We start from the raw sequence: 9,317 nt of genomic DNA, 5'->3' as shown, positions 1-9,317 counted from the left end.
TGTCTTCTAATTTTGGAAATACCAAATTATACATACTGACCAGGAATGTGTACATCAGCATTGGATAATTTATGCAGAAACAGCATTTCTGTCCTGGGAATTCACACAGGCATTTCTAGACAATCCTGTGGACACAATCTGTGATACTTCTGTTCTCACAGACTTGACCTACTGTGCATGGGCTATTTTTCAGAAGACAGCATAGGATGATTGAAGAAGACCTTCTTTCTTTTTGTACGTGGGGAAATTCGAGGGGAGAATTAGATACACTCTATTTTAGAATTCCAATTCTCTACAATTCCTATCTCAGCTGAGAAGCCAGGAATGGCTGAGGAAAATGACTCTTTGACAACTGAGTTTATCCTCATAGGATTTACAGATCACCCAGAGCTGAAGATGCTCCTGTTTGTGGAGTTCTTGGCCATCTATCTGATCACCATGGTGGGGAATCTTAGCTTGGTTTCACTGAATTTTATGGAGCTGCATCTTCACACATCAGTGTGCATCTTTCTGGGCAACCTGAGTCTGATGGATTCCTGTTGTTCCTGTGCCATTACCCCCAAGATGTTAGGAAACTCTCCATTCAGAAGACCACAGGGGCCTTCATAGTTGCAAACCTGCATTTCCTGATCCATGTAGGGCTTCTATTAAGGTTAACTTTCTGCAGGTCTCATCATTGACCACATTTTTGGTGATGTTCTTCCACTCTATCGACTCTCCTGTACTGACCCTTTTATCAATGAATTACTGATATATGTTTTTTCAGTGTCAGTTCAAGTCCTCACCATTGCCACGGTCTTGATCTCTTATCTTTGCATCCTTTTCAATGTTTTGGAATGAAAGCTAAAGAAGGGAGAGGCAAAGCATTTTCTACGTGCACATCCCACTTTTTCTCTGTCTCAATATTCTACATTTGTCTTCTCATGTATATTTGACCATTTGAAGAAAGGAATAAAGATACACCAGGAGCAATTTTTTATACTATAGTAATTTAATTCCTTTACTAAATCCTTTTATTTATAGTCTGAGAAATAAGGAGGTGATAAATGTTCTGGAAAAAACTATATTTAAATATAATATTCTTAAACAAACTTCAACCTCTATGGAAAACTGATTTTAATATATTGAAATATATAATTTCAATATAAAATATAATATATATTTAATTATATTCAATTATTATTAATATAATTATATTAATTATATTCAATATATAATATATATTTAATTTATTGAACATAGAAAATGAAAAACATTTTATATAAAATAGTAATCTGTAAATCATTAGATTGTGTTTGTTAAAAGATGTATGAATGGAATTTCAAAATTTTCTGGCAAATCTTAATCCGAATTCTACCATTACCAGAGTAGACCAGGAGGAATCTCAATGATAACTTCCATTACCAGCTCTCATTATGCTTGTGTAATTGTGCCAGACTATGATTCCAAACCTCAACAAATCAACACTGCATCAAAATTAAATGTTTAAACGTGTAGAAAATTTTCCCTTGACTAACCACATCTAGTTAATGGAAGACATTATATCTGATCCCACGTGGAGTGTCTGATACATTTAAAATTTCCTGGCAGGAGATGGAAATGACCGTTTCCATTCAGAAAACTCACTGGAGACACACGTGGATTAGTTTGGGGAGAGAGACCGGAAGCAGACTAATGCAGTATCTATATTTAAAGTAACGAAGTTTGATCTAGATAAGACTCCAGGAATGGGGAAAAATGGAATGAGAAGGAATACACCATCACATACACAGCCGCATACATATTTAGTAGAATAATTAATAATGAATCATAATATGAAGTAGGTTAAGATCTACTTTAACCTGAAATATGCTGAAGGTCCTTTACCTTTGGAAGGCATCAATTGCTATATATTATGGAATATGAAATAGCAACTTACATAGTAAACACTTAATAAGCATTTAAAAAACACATTAATTAGGGCATCGTGGTTTTAGTTTTTATATTTTTGAGAAATAGTAAAATTAATTAATATTTGATGTGTTTATTGGCCATTTTTACTTCTACGAATTATCTGTTCATTTTTCATTAAATTCTCACTATTATTTCCTCATTTATTTCTACCACTCTACAAAGAAAAGATTAAAATGTTGCAACTATTTGCAGCAAATAATTTCTCTATATGTTAACAGTATTTTAGTATTTGTGTTATTTATAATTGATAAACATTACAATTTGATATATCATAGTTATTGATTTCTGTCTTATGTGATCTTTTATGTTTTTTGTGTTTAGAATTTCTTTTCTTAATCTGAGGTCTAAAATTGACATTTCTTTTTCTCTTTTTCTTCTATCACCTCCCTCTCTTCATTTTTCTCCTCCTCTTTCTTTCTTTTTTTTCTGGATAGTTTAAATTTTCACACTTCCCTCTTGATTCTGTCTGGAATTTATTAAGCATATGGGATAAATTGAAGACATTGATTTATTTGGTTTGTTTTGTCAAAAATAATTCACAGATTAATTTACCTCAAATAAACATCAAAGGAGTACTTCCTTGGGAACCTGGAAAAATGTCTAAATTTTTTCCAGAAAAATAATAAAACAGATAGACTTGATGTACTATGTATTAAAATACGTGATGAATTTCCAATAATTAAAATAATTTGGTATAAAATGAAGAATCATCAGACAGATCGATGGAAAACAAAGACTATCCATAGTAAACTTCCATAGAAAATAAGAAGAGCATCAGAAATCAATGAGGAAAGGACTGAAGTGACCTTCAATCAGGTCATTGAAGTGACCTGAAGTCAACCAAGGTCAACTGGTTAACTCTCTCTTCCATCTGCGTTAAAATTTGTAAGTCCCCTCTCATTCAGAGATATTTTATAAACATAATTTGTATTTTTCTTTTCCAAAGCTTAAATTTTTTTTTTTTTTTTTAGATTGGCACCTGGGCTAACAACTGTTGCCAATATTTTTTTTTTTTTCTGCTTTATCTCCCCAAACCCCACCTGTACATAGTTGTATATCTTAGTTGCAGGTCCTTCTAGTTGTGGGATGTGGGACGCCGCCTCAACGTGGCCTGACGAGTGGTGCCATGTCCGCGCCCAGGATCTGAACCCTGGGCTGCTGCAGCGGAGCGCACGAACTTAACCACTCGGCCATGGAGCCAGCCCCCCAAAGCTTAAATTTTTATACGTAGTACTTTTACTCAACTGGAATTCACATTAGAATGCTGTGAAATGAGAAATAGAGTTTGATGTTTTATGGCTAACCAGTCATTCCAAAAGCATTTATTAACTAAATCTTCCCTGCTCATTGATTCTTATGCCTCTTTCTTCATGCACAATCATACACTCACACACACAAGCATACACGGAGAGGCCTGTTTCCAGTCTGTGTGGCCTGCACAACCAAAACACAGCAGTCTCAGTCCCTACAGTTATATTGTAGCAGGAAAGAGAGACATTTTAAAAAGTAATTAAACTAAATAGTAATGAATGTTATGATTGGGGAAGACTCCTCTGCTTCTACTCGGAATCTAAATGTTGGGATTCTGTAAGGTTCAGATGTAAGATTCCTTATTCTATTCTCTCTATTCTTTCTTTGTATGTGACTCCATTTATTTTATAAGACTTTTAATATCATCAATATGATGATGACCCAGAACATATATCCTCAGCTCTGACATGTCCCCTATCTCCAGGCTTGTGTATTCAACTTCCAAGCACGACATAGTTATGTGAATGCCTCACAAACATCTCAAATCTAGCATGATCAAAAGGGAACTCTCTTATTTTATCCTCCAACCAGGTGGGCAGGGAACAAATTAGGTCCATCTCCTTCTGCTATCACATCCAGACTTACACAACATCTGTCAACCACATCTCTGAAATCTATCTGAAATGTGCCCAAGTCTCTCCGTTTACACCACTTTCACACAATTCCATGCTGCCATCACCTCTCACCTCAACAATATCAATACCTTCACACTGTTGTCCCTTGCTGTTGTCCTTTTATTTCTTTTTAATTTTTATTCAGAAACCAATTTTAAATATAGTACTAAAAGGCATATTCCAAAAACTATAGTCTTCTGCCTACCGTGACCATGCATTTCAGCTACAACCACTTTCTAATTATTTTTAGCTCTCTCTCTGAAAATTCACCTTCATACTTCTTGGTTTTAATTGTAGACATAGTAATCAACCCCTGTTATGGTAAATAACTGTTTACTTGTTTATTTAACTCCTCATTTTTCTCATCCTAGATGGTATATCATGATTATAGATAATTCAGTAATCCATCTTTATCAGAGACACACAAATAGTTTCCACTGCTGAGACAACCAGTGTACCATGCTTATGTTTCCGTTTCTGTATGACTTAGAGAGATTTTTTAAAAAGTTAATAAAAATTTTATATTTTCCCATTTGCTCAATTAGATCATCATTTTCTATCAAATATCTTCCCTGAAAACTCAACTGTGATAAATAATCTTTCATTCTTTTTTATCCTGGAGACTTTCTCCTGGTGCCCTCCATCCTCCTGTTCCATTCTGGAGGGGTTGCCCTCTGGCCCAGTGCTCACCTGTCCTGCTGAGACTCCCCTTTGCTGAACTCCTGTGTTAGCTTCCCTGTGTCCCAGCTCTCTGTCTTCCTCTTCATGTTCATCCCCTCATTTTGCTAAGAAATCTTCATTGTCTCTTTGCCAGTAAGGATTTGGAGCCCAGAGATGTTGCAAATGATCTTCGTTCTTTCCTCACACATGATTAATAGTTTGGTATCTACAGAATTCTAGATTTGAAATAATTTTCCTTCTGAACATTGAAGGCATTCTTCCTTTATCTTCCAGCAAGCTGTGTTGGTTTGCAGAAATTCCATGTCATTCTGATTCCTTTTCCTGTGTTGTTTCTCTGGAAACTTTTAGAAGCTTTCTTTCTCACTGGCTTTAGGAAATCTCAGAAGGAATATCTGTGGCATTTTTTAAAATTAATTTTTCTACATAGAGGTGGATTCTTTGTTTCTTTTCTCCTTGTCTGCTTGGTTCTCTTTTCTGTTCATTTCGTGTTCCTTCCCTCTTCCATCTCTTCCCTTTGCCTTTCCTTTCTTTGTCCATCCTTTCCTTTCCCTTTTCCATCCTTCCCGCCCTTCCCTCTCTCCCTTTATTTCGTTTGAAAGACTGAAAGCTTTACTTTCTCAATGAAAACAAAGCTGAGAGTATATAAATAAAATTCACATAGAAAAAGCAGAATAAATAAATCTAATTACCAGTTTTCATAATAAATTGTTTTCCTAATATCCTATGAAGATCATTAACCTTTAAAAAATTATCATTATGAATGCATAGATTAGAATATGTTTTATCAGCTTAAATCCAGTATAAGCATTACTCATTTTGATGCCAAAACTATAGTTTGACTGGTAGGAAATCAAATCAAAAACTTCAAGAAGGTTCCAGAGTCCTTCTGATAGGACTGCAGTAGTCTCCGATTGCACAAGATGCCCAGGCTCCACCTGTGCATTTCCTGCCTCAGAATGGGAATTAGACATCTTTCCTAAGAGGCCCTATAAGCAATAATGTTCACTAGTTTCTGGTCTATGTTTCCTCTGTTTCTTATACAAAATAAACAAACACACAAACGTGAAGGCATATCTACGTGATCTTGTTTCCCCTTCTTTCTTACTGAAATGTTAGCATGTATATACATACATATATTCACATACACACGCTCACAGAGACACATACACATAGTCACACATACATCCACACACACATACATATATACACAGTTACAACACACACAATACACATAAACTTTCACACACTCACATATACACAGATTCAGCAAACACACATACACACACTCACACACATGCACACTTTGTGCCTTGACTTTTTTTCTTTTACTTCCCAGTGTGACCTGGATATCTGGTCTCTTAAGAATGGATTGTTTCCCACACTTTCTCTGACACATCTCTGCTCTAACCTTTACTTGTAGCCTTTCTGAATCACTTGGTCTTAGTTGTATCTCTTATACAAAGTATAGAGCTGAGTATTCTTTCTTGAGCAAATCTGAACATCTTTTTATTGTAATAGTTAAATTAATTCTATTGACATTAATTTCTATGAATGATGTGTTTGATTCAAACTCTCTCCTATCATTTCATTTAATTCTACCATCGGTATTATGGCACGGTTTCTTTATTTATATGGCTTGTCTTACTTTTTGTAGTTCTTTTTATATTTTGGATGGTTTGCATTGTTGTTACCTTTATGTTAATACCTTTATTACATATCCAGTCCTCTCATTCTGTATTTATGATGCTGGTTTTGGCTTGTCAGCTTTGATTAATATTATTTGCGTATGACTTGGATTTAGGTGGCAGTCAATGGGCTTATTCTACTAAGCTCTCCCCCTTTACCTCTGCTTTTTTTTTTTTTTTTAACTTTTTATTAAATTCTCATTTTGTAATGATTTCAGATTTCCAGAGGAGTTGCAAAGAGAGTACAGAGTTCCCATGTACACTTCACCCAATGGTAGCATCTTAAATAATCATGGCTCACTTATCAAAACTAAGATGTTAAATACAGGCTTCATTTTATATTTTAACAGTTTTCCCACTAAAGTCATTTTTCTGCTCCAGGATTCAGTCCAGAGTACTAGTTTGCATTTACTTCTCAGGTCTCCTTGGTTTTCTCCAATCTGTAACAGTTTCTCAGTGTTTCCTTGTCTTTCATGACCTTGACAATATTGAAGAGTACTGATCAAATGCTTTGTAGAATGTTCCTAAATTTTGGGTGGACTGATATTTGCTCATGATTAGACTTGTGTTATGGATTTTTGGGAAGAATATCACAGAAGTGAAGAGGCCCTCTCATTGTATCATATCGGGGTACGTGACATCAACATAACTTGCTACTGGTGAAGTTAACCTTGACCACTTGATTAAAGTGGAGTCTGTAGTTTCTCCACTGCAGAGTTAACTATTCTACCTTTTCATAAACCTCTCATTAGAAACAAGTCACTGAGTCCAGCTACACTCAGGGGAGGGGGCTATGATATATCTCCTGGAGGGAGCAGTATCAGAGACTCTGTGGAAAGATGTTGACACCACCCCAGTGATTAATAAATATTTGGGAGGGATATTTTGAGACTATGAAAATATCCTTTTTCCCCTTAAAATTTTGCCCACCAGAGGATCTTCCCAAGCAATTATTACTGTGGTGGTCTAATAGCATTATTCTATTTCCCTGCTTCCTTCTACAAGCATTAATTGGAAAGTATAGCTGATGGAGATATGAAATCCTTGGCTCATGCTTTTTTCCTTGAGTTTATTGAATACATTGATCCACAGTTGTCTTGCTTCATATGCTGCTGTTGGGATGCCAATCTGATTTCCTTTCTTTGGAAGTAAGGTTGTCTTTCTATGTGGAGGTGCAGATAATTAGATGTTCTGTGGAGTTAGCATTTAGACTTGGTTGTGAACTTACTGAAACAGAGGGTCCAGTGAATTGGAAAGGGCAGAAAAAAATGTAAATGAATCAAATAGAAAATTTCCAATCTATTTCCTCATTCCCTTTGTATTACCTGTGAGTGTCTCCTATATCACGTTTGAGTAAGCTGCAGCCACCCTTGTTTACTACCCATTTTTTATTAGGTCTTGGTTATTCAAGCTTCCAGGCTTTTATCCTGCATATCCATCAGGCTGCTTCTTTTCCGCATTCACTTATTATAATCCTACTTATCCTGCAGGGTTCAGCTGCTATGACACTTCCTTTGAGAAATATTCACTCTATTTTTATATAACATGTCCAAACTTTTTAAAATTACAACCTGAACCACATGCTAGTTTAGCAATATAAGTAAAAGTCGTTTTCCCCACTAGATTATGAGTTTCTTGTAGGAACCATATGGAAAATCTGAGAACTTCTTATCCCCACCTTGTTCACATCCTGTTCCCACTCTACCAATACCCTGTATGCTGTAAACACTTGATAAGGGTTAATTAGAACAGAAATTTGAGCACTCAATGCAACATGTATTGAGGATATACCTCAGTTCGTTGTCAGGAATCCAAGAGATGGATGACGTGATTGGTGACTCAGCGATATTAAGTCAAGACTTTTACAATTAGGAGACACACAAGTCACACTTGATAAAGTGGCAAATGCATTATAAAAGCAGATAAGTGTCACGTAGATAAGGAAGAGGAAAAATCAATTCATTGTAAAGGACCTAGGAAAATCCTCATGGAGGAAATCAGATCTGAGCTCAAGGATGAGTAGGATTTGGATGGAAAGAGAAGGTGTTTTAGGTGAGGGAAACATGAGCAAATTAACAGAAGCAGATGCACAGAGCAACAGTGAAGGACGTACATGGTCAAGTGCCCTGAGATGAGTGAAAAAAGCAAGTTGATAGATAAGATGCAGACAGACACATAGCATCTGGAATACCAAAATGAGAATGGATTTGGTTTGAAAACTGGTGAGGGACCATGACAAATTCTTGAGCAGATGAGTATCATGTTTTTTTCATTCATTCAGCAATTATTTGTTGGGCACAACAACGTACCAGACACTGTTCAAGGTGTTGAAGATAAAGTAATGAACCTAACAAAGAAACCTCTTCCCTCTTAAGCCTATATGCTAATGGAGGGGGGGAAGTGACTGATTATAGACATCCTAACGAATATATAGTACATTGAAGAGTGATTAGTGTAACCAAGGGGACAAAAAACAGGGTAACAAAGATAAAGTCAGCTGGGGTGAAGTGGAAAGAAAGAAAATAACCTCAGTAACGCATATGTGGGACTAAATAATAATATCAAAGTTTCAGTGAGTGTTTTGAAAAATGTGGGCAAATTCAACTCACAGAGTGAAGAAGCTGATGACTTGGCTGAACCTACCACACTTTTTAATCTTCTCTCCAAATCCTACTCACCTTTCATGAACTATACTAATTCCTCCAGTAACAGATCACACCAACCTGAGACTCTTTTCTGCTTGTTGTATGTTTTATGCACAGAATAATGAACAGAATTGTAAAAATAAGGTCAGTTACATATGAATCAGCAAGATGATCATCAGATGACCTTAGTGTAGGTCATTTGCCCTATCCTCATTGTCTCACCAGTCATCTTTAATTAATTTCACATAGTTTGTATGTTTTGAGGACTGAATTTCCCCATAGAAATACACTGATGTCAGTGCAGAGAAGTCCCTTTAGGATTTGATGGAAAATTTTAACCTTGCATCGTAAGGGACATAATTATTGACACTGACATATTAGTGGTCTCTCAGATTTTTATTCTTTTAATCCCAAATGTTTCAGAGATA

At 35.8% G+C, this 9,317-nt stretch overlaps 1 pseudogene; it reads left to right on the top strand.

The window, feature by feature from the left end:
* The first annotated feature begins 324 nt into the window (after positions 1-324).
* On the top strand, positions 325-1,114 carry LOC103563398 (olfactory receptor 5K4-like; annotated as a pseudogene).
* Positions 1,115-9,317: the final 8,203 nt, after the last annotated feature.

The sequence above is a fragment of the Equus przewalskii genome, chromosome 18, assembly GCF_037783145.1.
Source record: "Equus przewalskii isolate Varuska chromosome 18, EquPr2, whole genome shotgun sequence".
In the NCBI taxonomy this organism is placed as follows: domain Eukaryota; kingdom Metazoa; phylum Chordata; class Mammalia; order Perissodactyla; family Equidae; genus Equus; species Equus przewalskii.
This window is presented reverse-complemented; position numbering and strand designations above follow the sequence as displayed.